Source organism: Rhinopithecus roxellana, chromosome 8, assembly GCF_007565055.1.
Source record: "Rhinopithecus roxellana isolate Shanxi Qingling chromosome 8, ASM756505v1, whole genome shotgun sequence".
In the NCBI taxonomy this organism is placed as follows: domain Eukaryota; kingdom Metazoa; phylum Chordata; class Mammalia; order Primates; family Cercopithecidae; genus Rhinopithecus; species Rhinopithecus roxellana.
Window position 1 is genome coordinate 51784950 of NC_044556.1, and position 15253 is coordinate 51800202.

Below are 15253 nucleotides of genomic sequence, written 5' to 3' on the forward strand. Positions count from 1 at the left end.
ATTTTTAAGCAGAAAGTAAACGGCAAGATTAGATTTCAAAAATTTGGAAATAATCCCCCGGCCACAGTGAGAAGACTGGATTGAAAGGGACAAATTTGGGAGCAGGTAGTTCCGCAGGGAGGATTTTGTAGGAGTCCAGCTCCATCTGTGCTAGAAGCTGAGAGATCTCAGATCCTCCAGCCTTCAAAGTGATTCTCCTGTTTGTCTTGTGTAGCAAAAGGATAGGAGTTGGCAGCATACTGTAACAAAGACTTATATTGTATATAGATTATTAGTAGACATTTACAATGATCCCATGTAATCCTCACAGCTATTTTGTGAATTTGGAAGTGCAGGGGTTTGTATTTCCATTGCTGAGACAGGGAACTCTGAGGTTCAGAGTGGTTTAGTATTTCTGCTGAAGGCCACTGTGGTGGTTAATGAGGGAGCCAGGACTAGAACCCATCTCCTAATTCCAGACCTGAATGTGTTTTACCTTAGCAAACTCCTCACTAGACAGCAGTTCTTTTGGAGTTCAGAGCATCTGTGGTGCAGTGTGTGAGGGGACATGGCGGGCATATCTCACCACTCAAGGCTGAGAAAATGTGTCTTCTCCATGGAGGCGAGGCTTGGACTCCTGTTTCCTGAAAAGGACAGGTTTAGCCATTGTACTGGCTTGAATACTGTTGTATAAATTTATATCTTTCCTAGAACCTTAAAATGTGACCTTGATTGAAAATAGGGTCTTTGCAGTTGTAATTAGTTAAGATGAAATCATATTGGAGACGGGTGGGTCTTAAATCTGACGTGACTGGTGCCCTTAAACAAAGAGAAGAGACAGAAACAGAGACACACTGGGAAGAATACCATTTAACGATGGAGGCAGGGACTGGATTGACGCATTTACAAATAAAAAACTCCAAGGATTGCCAACAACCACCAAAAGCTAGGAGAGAGGCCTGAAGCAGATTTTTCTTCAGAGCTCTTCAGAGGGACCACCTTGTTGACATCTTTATTTCAGACCTGCGGCCTCCAGAACTGTGAGAGAATACATTTCTGTTGTTTTAGGGCATCTAGCTTACGGTACTTTGTCAGGGTAGCCCTAGGAAAGTAACATAGCCATGCTTTGGAATAGGGCTGTCCAATAGAAATATACTGTGACTCATATATGTGATCTTGAATATTTTAATAGCTGCATTAAAAAAGTAAAAAAGGAGCAAATCAATTTAGTAATACATTTAATTTTGCCAGATATGAAAATACGTTACAACGTAATGATAAGTATGTGAGGTGAAGGTTATGTTAATTAGCCTAATGTAATCATTCCACATTGTATACATGTATCATAACATTGCATTCTACCTCACAAATATATACAATTATTATTTGTCAACTAAAAATTAAAAAATTATTTTAACATGTAATCCATATAAAATTATTAATGGTATATTTTATATTTTTTTCACACCAATCCTTTGAATCTGATGTGTATTTCACACATATAGCACATTTCAAATTCATAATATTTCATGTCCTCAACTGTCACATGTCACTAGTGGCTTTTATATTGGATAATGCAAGGTTGGATTTTCTTTCTTCCTTCTGTCCTTCCTTCCTTCCTTCCTTCCTTCCTTCCTTCCTTGACGGCGCGAAGGAGGCGGCGGCATGGTGCGAGGGGAGGGGCGGGAGTGGGGGGAGGAGGGAGGAAGGAGGGAGGAGAGAGAGGAGACGGGGAGTGCCGGAGGGCGGGAGGGAGTGGAGGGAGGTAGGCAGGGATTTAGGTTTTTCTTGAGGGAGGGAGGATTTCGTGCTGGATTTGCGGCGTGGTAGGGGTCTTTATTAGGCATGGAGGTGATGCTGGAGGCGTAGGGAGGGTTAGTTGAAGGGTTCGTATTTCTCTACTTAAAAGAAAATCGTCTTCTTATCTTCTTTCCTTAATATCTCTTCTTTCTTCTGTCTCCTCCTCTCCTCCTCTCCTCTTTTCTTTCTTCTCTTTCTTATTCTTCTTCTCTCTTCTTCTTCTTCTTCTTCTTCTTCTTCTTCTTCTTCTTCTTCTTCTTCTTCTTCTTCTTTTCTTCTTCTTCATCCTCTTCTTCTTCTTCTTCTTCTCCTTTTTCAGACGGAGTCTTCCTCTGTTGCCCAGGCTGGAGGGAAATGGCATGATCTTGGCTCACCGCAACCTCAGCCTCCCAGGTTCAAGTTATTCTCCTGCCTCAGTCTCCTGAGTAGCTGGGATTACAGGCGCGTGCCACTGTGCCTGGCAATTTTTTTTTTTTTTTTGAAACAGAGTATTGCTCTGTAACCCAGCCTGCAGTGCAGTGGCATGATCTCAGCTCATTGCAAGCTCTGCCTCCCAGGTTCACGCCATTCTCCTGCCTCAGCCTCCCAAGTAGCTGGGACTACAGGTGCCTACCACTGCACCCAGCTAATTTTTTGTATTTTTAGTAGAGACGGGGTTTCACCGTGTTAGCCAGGATGGTCTCAATCTCCTGACCTCATGATCCAGCCATCTCGGACTCCCAAAGTCCTGGGATTACAGGTGTGAGCCACTGTGCCCGGCCACCTGGCTAATTTTTATATTTTTGGTAGAGACAGAGTTTCACCATGTTGATCAGGCTGGTCTGGAACTCCTAACCTAGTGATCCACCCGCCTCAGCCTCCCAAAGTGCTGGGATTACAGGCAAGAGCCACTGCGCCCAGCCAAGGCTGGATTTTCTTCTCCCTGCCTTGCTAGTGTGCATTGCATTGCTTCACTGAAGGCAGGAGAGGGAACAAGAGGGAAGGCCTTTTCCCTTACAATCCTGCCTCCTGGTGCTCTCTCAGTTCCTATTGATTTGTTCTACATACACAGTCCCTTAGATACCCACTGCCTCTCCACTGGGGGACATCAGGGTCAGCCCTGCCCCTGGTGCCACCAGAATATCTTGCAAGGAGGAGCTGGGGCAGAATTTCTTTCCAGACTTGCTGCTTCCTCAATATGGTTCCAGGACCTGTCCTAGGACCTTCTCATTGACTTGGGTCAATCTTGTTTTAGCCCTCTGCTTTCTCCTGGGGGCAAGTATTGTCCGTCCTCTGGCTCCATAGCTGAACCCCAAATCTCCATTGTCCCAAAGCACATATTTAAGCACATTTTCTTCCTTTCCTCACTTACACTACTGCCAGGAGTGAGGAAGCAGGTGAAGGTCTGAATCTGACACTGACAGATTCTAAAGAGATGCCCAAGACCAAATGTTATAAAGACAAACCATATGGGAACCCCAGCACTCTGGGCCATTAATAGGAATTTTTAAAAGACTGTGATTGATGGCACAGCTCTTACAAGTCCAAGATCAATGAAAATGCATCTTGAACTTTTGAACTTGCTCGTTTTATCTTGGATCCTTTTTCTGTACAATGAGACCCACTTCTGTGATGCCTGGAGGCATCTGGAGCCCCTGCAATGGATTTGCCATCTATGCCCTTGCCAGCCAGCTGGAATGGTGTAGGAATGGTGGAGGGTGAGAACCTTGGAAACTAGAATTCTCATCGCAATACTAGATGCCAAGCCGGTCCTTACAAAGTGAAAATTTCACAGTCTTCCCAGAGAAAGACTCTGGACCAAATTAGGAACATTACCCACATCGTTACTGATCCGGGGATGTTTAATTAATAATGTTTATTAGATAAACATTTGTGTTCTTGAGTTTGTTTATGTGCCCCCATTTACCTGGGCATGAAAATAATTCCCTTTCTCCTTCCCCCACATTGTTCCACAGTAATGAAGAAGGATTTGGTAGAGAATTTGCCTTAGTTTGGAGTCTTGAATTCCTCCCCAGATCTGAAGGCCTATCTCCCAAGAATACATCCGGGAATATAACTTTGCATGCAATTTCAGGGCATTCACAAGCCTTCTGGGACTCATCCATGGACCTCTCACATTAAGGACAATTGGTGCAAGAAAACTATTATGGGCTCCAAGTGAGGCCATAAGATTGAGGTGGGACACTATGCCGTTTGTTTAACAAGAGACAGAAAACTGTATATTTTTCTTGCTTTATGTGTTTCTCAGAAAGCCACAATGCTGCTTTATGAAGATAGGTTCTTTGGTCAAATGAGTTTGGGAACCACTGAACCAGTTACTTTCTCTTCACTTCCGCTTTGGAAGTTAATGATACAAAGCAACATATTGCAGGCTTTTAAGACATTCAGAAGAAATTCCATATTAATTTGACCAGATAATCTTATTTTTGTCCAACACCTCAAACAATCCACCGAATACACTTTGGGAAACATTAAATCGGGACCGTATAGATCATTGTATGTTTTGGTCTCTCCCATAAAAACCACAGGGTTCTACTTTTCTCTCCACTTCAAACTATAGTGTATGTGTCTGCCTTTGCAGTGTCCTGGGTAGCATGGCCATTAGCACACACTGTTAAGTGTGGGGAGGCAGGGCCACAGATGAATGCAGCAGGGCTGCCTTTTTTCCCAACCCCAGAAGTCATTATTATACACATTGTTTTTTGCTAGGGAGGATGATATTCTCATTGAATACAAAATTAACAATGTCCCCTGGAGTTGTGCAGTGGTGTGGTATTGGAGTGCAGACTTAGTTCTCAAAGGTGCTAACTGGCTTTTGCTCATTCTTTGGGTTGTGGACAACTAGGGCTTTGCTTTGGTCCAGCTGTCTGGAGTCACCCAATAGGAAGGGCAGTTGTCAGGTTGTGTGGAGGACCTGACTGAGAGAGGGACAAAGAAAATGTCTCCAAGAAGTTGGCATTGGAGGTAAGCCTTGAGGGACGTGAGGGGTTAATTCAGCAGAGATTCTCCTTGGCAGAGAGATGGCCTGAACAATGGTATGGGTGCTTACACATCATAGAACAAATGATCTGTGGAGCATATGCTGGGAAACAGATCTGCATAACTGAGTGGTGTCTGGCTGCATTTCCAATGGTTCATATTCTAGAGAAGGCTGCAGCAGTATACAAACCTAACTTCATTTAAAGCTCATAGTTTTGGTATGGTAGATAATAAAGGACCCCATAGAGTTGGGTGTCCGGAAGAACATTCCAAACCCCCATTCAAGGGCTCAAACTTGGACAATGGCCATACATGGTTTCCCTTTTTAAAACTTGTTTTTGTTGTTGTTAATTGTTAAGCCCTGGGTATTCTGTGAGAAACTTAATCCATCTGTTTCGGATTTTTTCACACTTAACTTATTGAAACCTTTGTAAGAGCTTTTGGATAGTGAACCATCTCTCAGAAGCATTTCCATAAGGCTTTTAAGCCTGTTTACTCTGAAGTAGGAAGTTGCTATTTTACCAAAAGAACATGAATCTTGGGCCTGAGGACTCTATTACTGGACATTCTGCCAATCTCATGGGCTTCCAACCTGGCCAAAGTGTCTCCCCATTCTGAATTGGAGGCTGCAGAGCTTCCCCCAGTTTATTGATAGAACAGACTCAGTTTTCTCCATCCTCGTAGCATCTATGAGATTATGAGATTGATCAGCTTCTTGGTACCTTCAACTTTCATAAAGTATGGAAGTAGGTGAGCTCAGCATGCAATTTTCAAAATGTTCATTTCCAAATAAGATTTCTTCAAACAAGGTAACTCATAAGAACACGTGGATACTCATTCAGAGGGCAGCTGCCTTTCCAAGTTCCCCTGGCCCGTGATGTCAGGAACCACTTTTTACTTACCTTTGAATCTGCAGTATTTATTTCAGGGTTCAGCATAAGATAAATGCACAGGAAATGTGTGTTGATTGTCTACTGTCTAAGGGGTCAGTGTGTGAAAACAAAAACCACAGAAGTTCTCCTCAACCAAACTAAACTAAATTTAAAAATATTCTTAAGGAACTATTATCAGTATAGATATTAAAACATGTATTAGTTCTTGGAGACAAGTTTTCCCTCTACTGTATAAAGACAAATTTAGTGCTTTAATAAAAAGAATGTCAAGCTTACCAGAATCCAAATTGGTTTAATTTCCATGAGGGAGACTGGCTTGACTTGGAAAATATAACTGTTTTTCATATGGAAAGTGAAAAACTAGTGACTGTATTGGTTCATGGCCACCAGTCTTAAGTCTTTTGTCATAATAGTTTTGATGAGCGTAGTCAGAATTTCCAGTGGAATTTGAGAGTTTGAAATATTAATGCCATCCTCGTCCGCTTCTCTGCGCTATGTCGGGTGGCCTCCTGAAGGTGCTGCGCAGCGACTCCTACGTGGAGCTGAGCCAGTACCGGGACCAGCACTTCCGGGGTGACAATGAAGAACAAGAAAAATTACTGAAGAAAAGCTATGCCGAAAATGCCATGCGGTACATAAATGGAACACGTCTGGATGACCGGATCATTCGCACAGACTGGGACGCAGGCTTTAAGGAGGGCAGGCAGTACGGCCGTGGGCGATCTGGGGGCCAGGTTCGGGATGTGTATCGGCAGGACTATGACGCTGGAAGAGGCGGCTATGGAAAACTGGCCCAGAACCAGTGAGTGATGAGAGCTGTCAGTGACCAGCACTCGTTTGACTTGTTAAATTGATTGAAGAACATCACTGAAAGTCTGCAAACGAGCCCGTTTTTACCAAGCTTTGATCAGTGTCTTTACTGAACTAGAAGCCTCTGAAAGTTATTAAAGGACAGAATCAAAAAAAGAAAAGAAATATTAATGCCTCTGATCTGAGGGAGGAAAAACCCTGAGCAAAGTGGAATCAGGCAGGAGTTATGGACACAGGCAGCAGATAGAGGTTTTGTCACCAGAAGACTGAGTTTGACGATAATGGTGAAGGCTTATTAAGCACTCACCAGCTGCCAGACACTGTTCTAAGTGTCTAATTGGCATTATTTTATTTAATTCTCATAACAATAACAACTCAATGAGGTAGGAACTATTATTCTTTCTGTTTACTAATGAGGAAACTAAGGCATAGAGATGTTATCACTTGCCTAAAGTCACAGAGCAGAGGATGGACTTGATCCCAAGTAGTAGAACTCCAGTCTCAGTGCTCTTAATCTCTGCCTAGTAACAACACTGCTCATCAGCTATGCAATTTTGAGAAGGGCATTTTGGACCCTTGACTCTGGGTACTCAGGACCATGATTGGAATAATAATAATAATAGCTTTGCCTTGTCTTCAGCACAGGATAATTCTGTGGACCATTTCACGTAATGAATATGAAAGCGTTTGTATTGAAGCCCGAGACATCCAATACTTACCTATTTATCTGAACAAGTACCTGGCTCAGAGAAATGGTTTAACAAATATTTTTTGAATAATGGAATGAAGAAGAATAGATTTATAATAAAGCAAAACTCACTTTTTCTCCAAATCTGCTATGTATTTATTCACACAGGCTCTTTTAACATGCCATAATTCTTGCAGGTAAATGTAAATCTTATACTTGATATAAACATGGTATAGACCAAACACCTCCCAATGATCACCTGCAATTTAGGTGCTGCATTTCAGGGTCTTTCTTCCTTGGAATCATCTTATTTAATAATGAATATCAGGTAAGGTGGCAAGCCTTATCATTCAAAAATTTAGATAAATATCTATTATGTATCCTGTTCCATCCTTGAAAATTATGATAACTCAAGAGGTGGGTATCTCAGGGAAGAACACTGTGATGTTTGGCTGGAGCAGGAAATGTGTATCTCTTGTTCAGTGTTGAGTCTTGGCTCATAGAATAGAGCCTGGTTCATAATAGGTACTCAGATTTCTGTTGAAATAACCCAGGAAGAGGTGTGGTGGTGGGATTAGCAGCAGCTAGTCACAAACTGCCTGAGCACTATGTGGGAAAGTGCTGGCCCAGGAGATAGTTGGCTATCTGGGAGGCTTTTCATCCCAGGAGGCTGTTCCTGGTGGCCTTCCCACTCAGCCATGGGAAGCTGCTTCTCTCTCTATGGAGTTTAGACTTTCCTGTGCACCCAGAGGTCTCTTTCTACAATCAGGAGCTGAGTGCTTAGACAAAGGGTGAGGTGAGCTTGGACAAAACTCAAGATGGATATCTCTGCCTACACCCATACTTGGTACAGACACATTCATGTATGCAACAGACACAAATACATGGAGATTGAACTGAACTAAATCAGGAGTCCCTAGATGATCTGCTGAACTCAAACAGAAACCACTTACGAATATTTTTCTGAACCTTTAATTGAAACCTCTCCTACAATAATAATGATAATGAAAACCCCAAACACACATGTGCACCAGAGAAATGAAAATACTCGTATGAATCAGTTTGAACTAAACTGACTTCCACATTTAAAAAAAAAACTAATGAGCTCCTGGATTAAAATATTATCCAAACAGACCATTAACCAAACTCCTATTTCCTACATTTAAATTCATTTAAATAGAATTATTTAATTATTTAAACTAAATTCATTTAAATAGAGCTACACTGTATTTTATGCAAATAGTATGCTCAATGAAAGGTGAATGAACCTAGTTTTGAGAACCAAGCATATTTTAACAGTAGCAGAGAATGGAATACATAAAATAACCTTACTCTGAATAGTTTTGTGAAGAAAGATCCCACTTGTGATGAGAATAATTGGATCCTGGTTTATCTTTTAAATCAATTTAGGTTTCCATATCTTGGCTTTTCCTAAAAAGTGGCCCCACCAGTATTATGCTAAGTTAAATAAGCCAGGCACAGAAAGACACATACCGCATGATCTCACTCATATATGAAACCTAAGAAAGTTAAATTCATGAAAGCAGAAAGTAGATGGTTGGTTCCCAGGGACTGTGGGAGTTGGGGAAAATGGAGAGATGGTGGTTAAAAGGTATAAAGTTTCTGTTATGGAGGGTAAATAAGTTCTGGAAACCTTATGTACAACACGATGACTATAGTTACTAACATTGTATTGTATATTTGAAATTTGCTAAAAGAGTTTGTCTTAAATGTTCTTACCATACCAAAAAAGGGTAACTGTTTGAGGTGATAGATACATTAATTAGCTTGATTGTGATAATCATTTCACAATGTGTATGTATATTAAAACATTGTATTGTACCTGTTGTATATAAATACATATAACTATTATTTGTCAAGTATACCTCAATGAAGCTGGGGAAAAAGTAGCTGATATGGTTCGGCTATGTCCCCATCCAAATATCATCATGAATTACCACATGTTGTGGGAGGGACCTGGTGGGAGGGAGTAAAGCCAGGCCTTTACCGTGCTTTTCTTTTCTTTTCTTTTTGAGATGGAGTTTCACTCTTGTTGCCCAGACTGGAGTGTGATGGCACGATCTCTGCTCACTGCAACCTCTGCCTCCCAGGTTCAAGTGATTCTCCTGCCTCAACCTCCCAAGTAGCTGGGATTATACGCATGCACCACTATGCCCAGCTAATTTTTTGTATTTTTAGTAGAGACGGGGTTTCTCCATGTTGATCAGGCTGGTCTTGAACTCCCAATCTCAGGTGATCCACTGGCCTCAGCCTCCCAAAGTGCTGGGATTATAGGCATGAGCCACCGCACCCAGTTTTTCCTGTGCTTTTCTAGTGATAGTGAATAAGTCTCATGAGAGCTGATGCTTTTAAAAAGGGAGTTTCCCTGCACAGCTCTCTCTTTGCCTGCTGCCATCCATGTAAGACGTGACTTGCTCCTCCTTGCGTTTCTGCCATGATTGTGAGACCTCCCCAGCCATGTGGAACCGTAAGTCCATTAAATCTTTTTCTTTTGCAAATTGCCCAGTCTCAGATATGTCTTTATCAGCAGCACGAAAATGGACTAACACAGTTCTACAAAAAAAGTGGCCCCACCAGCATACACGTGTAGACGCAGTTCAGCACCCCAGATCAGGCTGAGTGTTGGTTTTTATTGTTCCTTGTAGGCTCCTTTGTCTTTAAACTTCTGCTTTGAAGTAATTTACTGAGCCTGGTCCAAAGAGTTTCTGCTATGGCCTCCTGCCCAGGTTTCTGATCAGGGTCTTGGGAGGTGCACAGACACCTGAGGCTTGGTCAGTGATGTCACTGTTCTCAGATGCAGGTGGGCCAAAAAGTGTCCAAACACTTAGTAGTGGTGGTGTCTCCAGTCTTGATCCAAAAGGAGCTGCCGTAACTCAGGAATTGGCGGAGGAGCTAGATGATGATGGCGCTCAGGCTCATCCAGTCTCAGGACACTCCAGAGATTTTACACAGTACCACATCACACACAGCATGGATGTGGTCTCCGCCAACCTTTAGAGGTTCACATGCAAGTAAGGATGATCTGACTTCCCCACTGGGAAATGTCTGTTCATAGATTCTGGGGCCAATGAAATTGTGAAATGTAAGTGGTTTTAGTTACATTGCTCAGTCACCCATCATAATCCACCTTCTTGATTCCTTCATTATGCAACACTATACAAACACTACAACAATTTTCTAAACTTCATGAGTTATTGTTATATAAACCTGATACTTGTCAACAGGTAGGAAGGTTATTGTATTTCACTCAGTACTATCTTGATACTTTTTCTACCATGAGTAATTTTCAAGCTAAATTTTGTTTTAATTTGTTTTGTATTAATTACTCTTTTATTTTTGCTTTTATTCTTATTATTTTTTACAATTTCCGTTAAAGTGCATATCCTCAATTCATTTGTAAAAATTAACTTTAGGAATCCTCTGAATCTACCTCTTTGCTTTATCTCACTGTTTCCAATAAGATTTTCCCACGAGTTTTATCTGGGTCTATATTAGAGTGTCATAGCAAGAGTTTTACATAATTTTCAATTTTTGGCTAATTTTAAAGCTCAATGCTTATTTCCACTACTCTGAAAGCATTGCTTCTGGATTTTCTCTCCATAGCTTTTCTTAAAAACTAAAAATTATCACACATTTAAAACATAAATAAATTTTTGTTATAAAAATCTGAAGTATATTTCTAGAAAGAAGTTATAGTTTTTTTCTTTCTCTAATTTCTTCTCAAGAAGGATGCACAGAATTGTGGCCCTTGTGCCTAAATAGTTAAGTTTGCTGGAGTTTCCATGAGTCTTCCTGACACAGGAATTCTTAGACGCTCATCAATTCCCTACAATAATTATGGATAGTGTAGCTGAAGTTAATCATCATTAGTAATCGCTATCTTCTACAATTTGATGAGCACCTACCATGTGCTGGGCACTGTTTTCTTTAAACCTACGTTTTTAACTAATAGGTGTTTATTCTGTACAATCCCTATTTAAAAGATGTGAAATATAATGCTCAGAGAAGTTAAGTAACTTGTCCAAGGTCACATAGCTACTAAGAGGTAGGACCAGATTGGAGATGAATATGTTTGACTCCCAGAATCCATTCGCTCATCTGCGGGATGCTGGAGCCAGCTATACCAGGTCACCACCATGATTCTGCACATCTCTTTGCAACTCGGCCTTCCCTGATGTCACAATGGTAGTTTGGAATCCTGTATTTAGACCATGGAAATCTGAAGATTGTATAAGTCAGAGCTTTTTGTAACCTTCGGAGACCTGCTTTTACTACTTTGCGTGTTCTCCTTTGCCAAAGTACTTCTCTGAAGAGGAAGGACACACAGTAAACCTATGGGAGTGGTGAAGGGAAATGGTTTCCAGAAACCTTTGCCCAAATATGTCATACTAGTTTTTGTGGCTGAATGAGCTATAAAAACTTCCTCAGCCAGAGAGCTCTTATTGACCGGCACTCAATACCCATCCTCATTCCCCCACAAAGCACTTTTTATGGAAATTGCGTCAATATTTGCACACCCTTAACAAGGCCATGTCTCAATTCCTGGTACTTCAGCATCTCTTCTGAGTTTCTCACACACTCTTGGGTAGAAAGGGGATTCTGCAAATCTAGTTAAACCAAATCTTCAGGGACTGATTACACAGGTCGTGGATAATCCAAGCCCTCTTTTCCCCTCCTTCTTTTCACCTTCTGGCCTTTTTACTGCTCATTAGCACCTTGGCCAGAGACCTGGGCTTGGGAAGGAGCGAGTGGGTGTGGAAGTCCCATCGGCCCCTCTGGCTTCTGGCCAGCAACCCTTGTGTAGCTTTTGTTGGGAGGAGTAACCTAGAGACGAGGTAAATGGATCCCTGGCATATGTGGGGTTTTATTCAGCCGAGTTACCGACATCGGCCTCACCCACTCCCAGCACTGCTTACACTGATTCCACAAATCATTAAGTATTGGTTGCATTAACTGTCGTCCTACTCCATGGTTATTTAATTTGTTTCAAAATATTTCACCGGTGGCCAATTTAGTTAACACCGTTTGTGAATCTGGCTGAGCATTTTGCAGTGAGGAGAAAGGAAGACAGAGAAAATTCAAATTAAATAATGCTCATAGGATAGGTCTTGAGAGAAGTAAAAGGCTACTTTCTATGCCAAGATTTCAGGGGTATCTCATGAGCTGCTGCCCCTTAGTGCTTCCTGAAATTGTACTAGGAAGATGAAATGTTTTATTCCATATCACTCCTTCCTGAAAAAAATCTTTACATATGTTGAATCGTTATTAAACAAAAACATAAGCTTTAGTAAAGTCTTTGGGTATGGTTGTTTACTTGGCTGTGCACTTACCTGCTTATTAATATATTAACTTATACAATACTTGAGCATTCACCATAAGCTGGATACAGTGCTTGGGATGTATTGCTGAGTATGACAGACAAGGTCTCTGTTCTTGTGCTGCTTGAGGTTTTGTTGGCAGTACAAAGCTAATAAATAGGGCACAGCTATATAGAATAATGAGGGATCACATTTTAGATACGGCAGGGCTGGTCAGAGAAGGTTTCTCTGTGAAGAGACATTTAAACTGAGATGCAAGCAATGGGAAGAGACCCATCATGTAAAAAGCTGGGAAGAGCAATCTTTTCTCCAGATTGATCAAACAGTAAGCTCAGAGGCTGTGGGGTGAGTCTTACATGCTGAAGAACTGAGAGAAGGCCAGTGTGGTTGGTGTGCATGAGGAAGGGGGAGTGGCAGGAAACTGGATTGGAGAAGTCGCTGGGGACTGGGGTGAATGGGGACACATTATGCAGGACTTGCAGGCTTTAATAAGGAATTTAGACTTAGTATTTCAAATACAATGGGAAGGTATATCATTCAGAGTTCTCCAGAGGACCAGAGCCAATAGGATGTGTGTGTGTGTGTGTGTGTGTGTGTGTGTGTGTGTATCTATGGGTGGGGAGGATTTTTTTAATGAGGAATTGACTCACAGGATTATCAAGGCCGAGAAGTCCAGATCCAGGAGAGATGGTGGTACAGTTTCGCCACAAATTCCAAGGTCTGAGCAGTAGGAAAGCCAATGATGTATGTGTGAGTGTGCGTCTGAATCTAAGAACCAGTAGGGCCAATGATGTAAGTTCCAGTCTAATTCTGAGTCTCAAGGCAGGAGAAGGTCAATATTCCAGTCCAAAGACAGCCATCCAGAGCAAAAGAGTTCTTTCTTACTCAGCTTTTTATTCTACTTAGGCCTTTAATATATTGAACGAACTCCCCACCCCATATTGTCTACTTTAGTCAGTGCCATGGTCCGAAAGCTTGTGTCCCCCCAAAATTCATATATTGAAATCTAATCCCCAGTGAGATAATATTAAGAGGTGGGGAGTTTGTTTGGTCGTGAGAACTTTGTCCTCATGAATGGAATTAGTGCCCTTATAAAAGGATCCAGGGAAGCTTGTTATCCCCTTCTACCATGTGAGGATGCAGCAAGAAGGCACTATCTATGAGGAAGGGGACCTCACCAGACACTGAATCTGCTGACATCTTGATCTTGGACTACCTGGCCTCCAGAACTGTGAGCAAGATATTTCTTTTTAAAAAAGATTATCAACTTTTATTTTAGATATAGGGGTATACGTGCAGGTTTGTTACATGGTAATATTGTGTGATGCTGTGCTACAGAATATACATTTCTGTTGTTCATTAATTACCCACTCTGAGGTATTTTGTTATATCAGCCCAAATGGATACTCAGTCTATTCATTCAAATGTTAACCTTACCCGGAAATACCGCCCTTGCCTCAGATACACCAATAAATAATGTTTAACCAAAAATCTGAGTACTCAATGGCCCAGTCAGGTCAACACATCAAATTAACTGTCACAGAAGGCACAGAAGGGTTTTAAGCAGGGAAATAGCATAAAATATATTTTAAAAATTCCACTCTGGCTTCTGCATGGAGAATGCCTTGTAGGGACTGGGAGTGGAAATGAGGAGGTCAGTTAGGTGGCTATTGTGAGATTCTAGATGAGAGAGAGTCATGGGATGTACCAAGGTGGTAGCAGTCAGGATGAAGACAAGTAGATAAATTCAAGATATATTTTGGAGGGAGAATTTATGAGACTGATTGGATGAATTGCACACGTGTCTGTGTGGGAATTAGAGATCAAGATGATTCCCAGGTGATATGGTTTGATTGTGTCCCCACCCAAATCTCATTTTGAATTCACACATGTTGTGGGAGGGACTCAGTGGGAGATAATTGAACATGGGGGCGGGTATTTTCAGTGCTGTTCTTGTGATGTGAGTAAGTCTCATGAGATCTGATGGTTTTAAAAAACGGGAGTTTCCCTGCACAAGCTCTCTTTTGTCTGCTGCCATGTGAGATGTGCCTTTCACCTTCCGCCAAGATTGTGAAGCCTTCCCAGTCATGTGGAACTGTTCATTAAACCTCTTTCTTTTGTAAGAGTATGTCTTTATCAGAAGCATGAAAACAGGCTAATATACCAGGTTTCTGTATTGATAATGGTACATTTCTGAGATGAGGGAGACTGGGATAGAGTTAGGTTAGGTGGTAGTGGGGAGAATTAAGAGTTCTGTTCTGAACATGTTCATCTTGAATACCACTCCCTTAAGTTTCAACTTGTTATGTACATAAAGATGTTAGGAAAAGCTTCCTGAAATAAAAAATATAAAAGCTATTAAAGGAAACTTAAATGTTTGAAATGAAGTTTACACATTATGGATTATTCACTTTCTTGTAGTGATTTATTTCCCTGAGTACTTACAATCAGCAGTGCACACATCTGCTTGAAAACTTTCTTAGAAGTCAATGAAGTTTCTGGAAAACATTGTTTTGCTCTTTCTTGCAGATTAGTTGGTATAGTTATCTTTAGCCTTCTGCCACTTTTTTCATATGCTAAATTATATAGAATCATTAATGGTGGTTATGAGCTCTCTTCTGTTTATTCTTTTCGCATTAATAAGAACTATTCATATGTACTGAGCACTTACTATATGGCATGCACTTTTCTAAGAGTATGATATGTATTTATATATAAATAAATAAATTCCAGGAGGTTGCTATTATTATTTCCATTATAAAAGG

At 41.2% G+C, this 15253-nt stretch overlaps 1 pseudogene; it reads left to right on the forward strand.

The window, feature by feature from the left end:
- Nucleotides 1-6127: 6127 nt before the first annotated feature.
- Nucleotides 6128-6491, forward strand: LOC104657676 (annotated as a pseudogene).
- The last annotated feature ends 8762 nt before the right edge of the window (nt 6492-15253 follow it).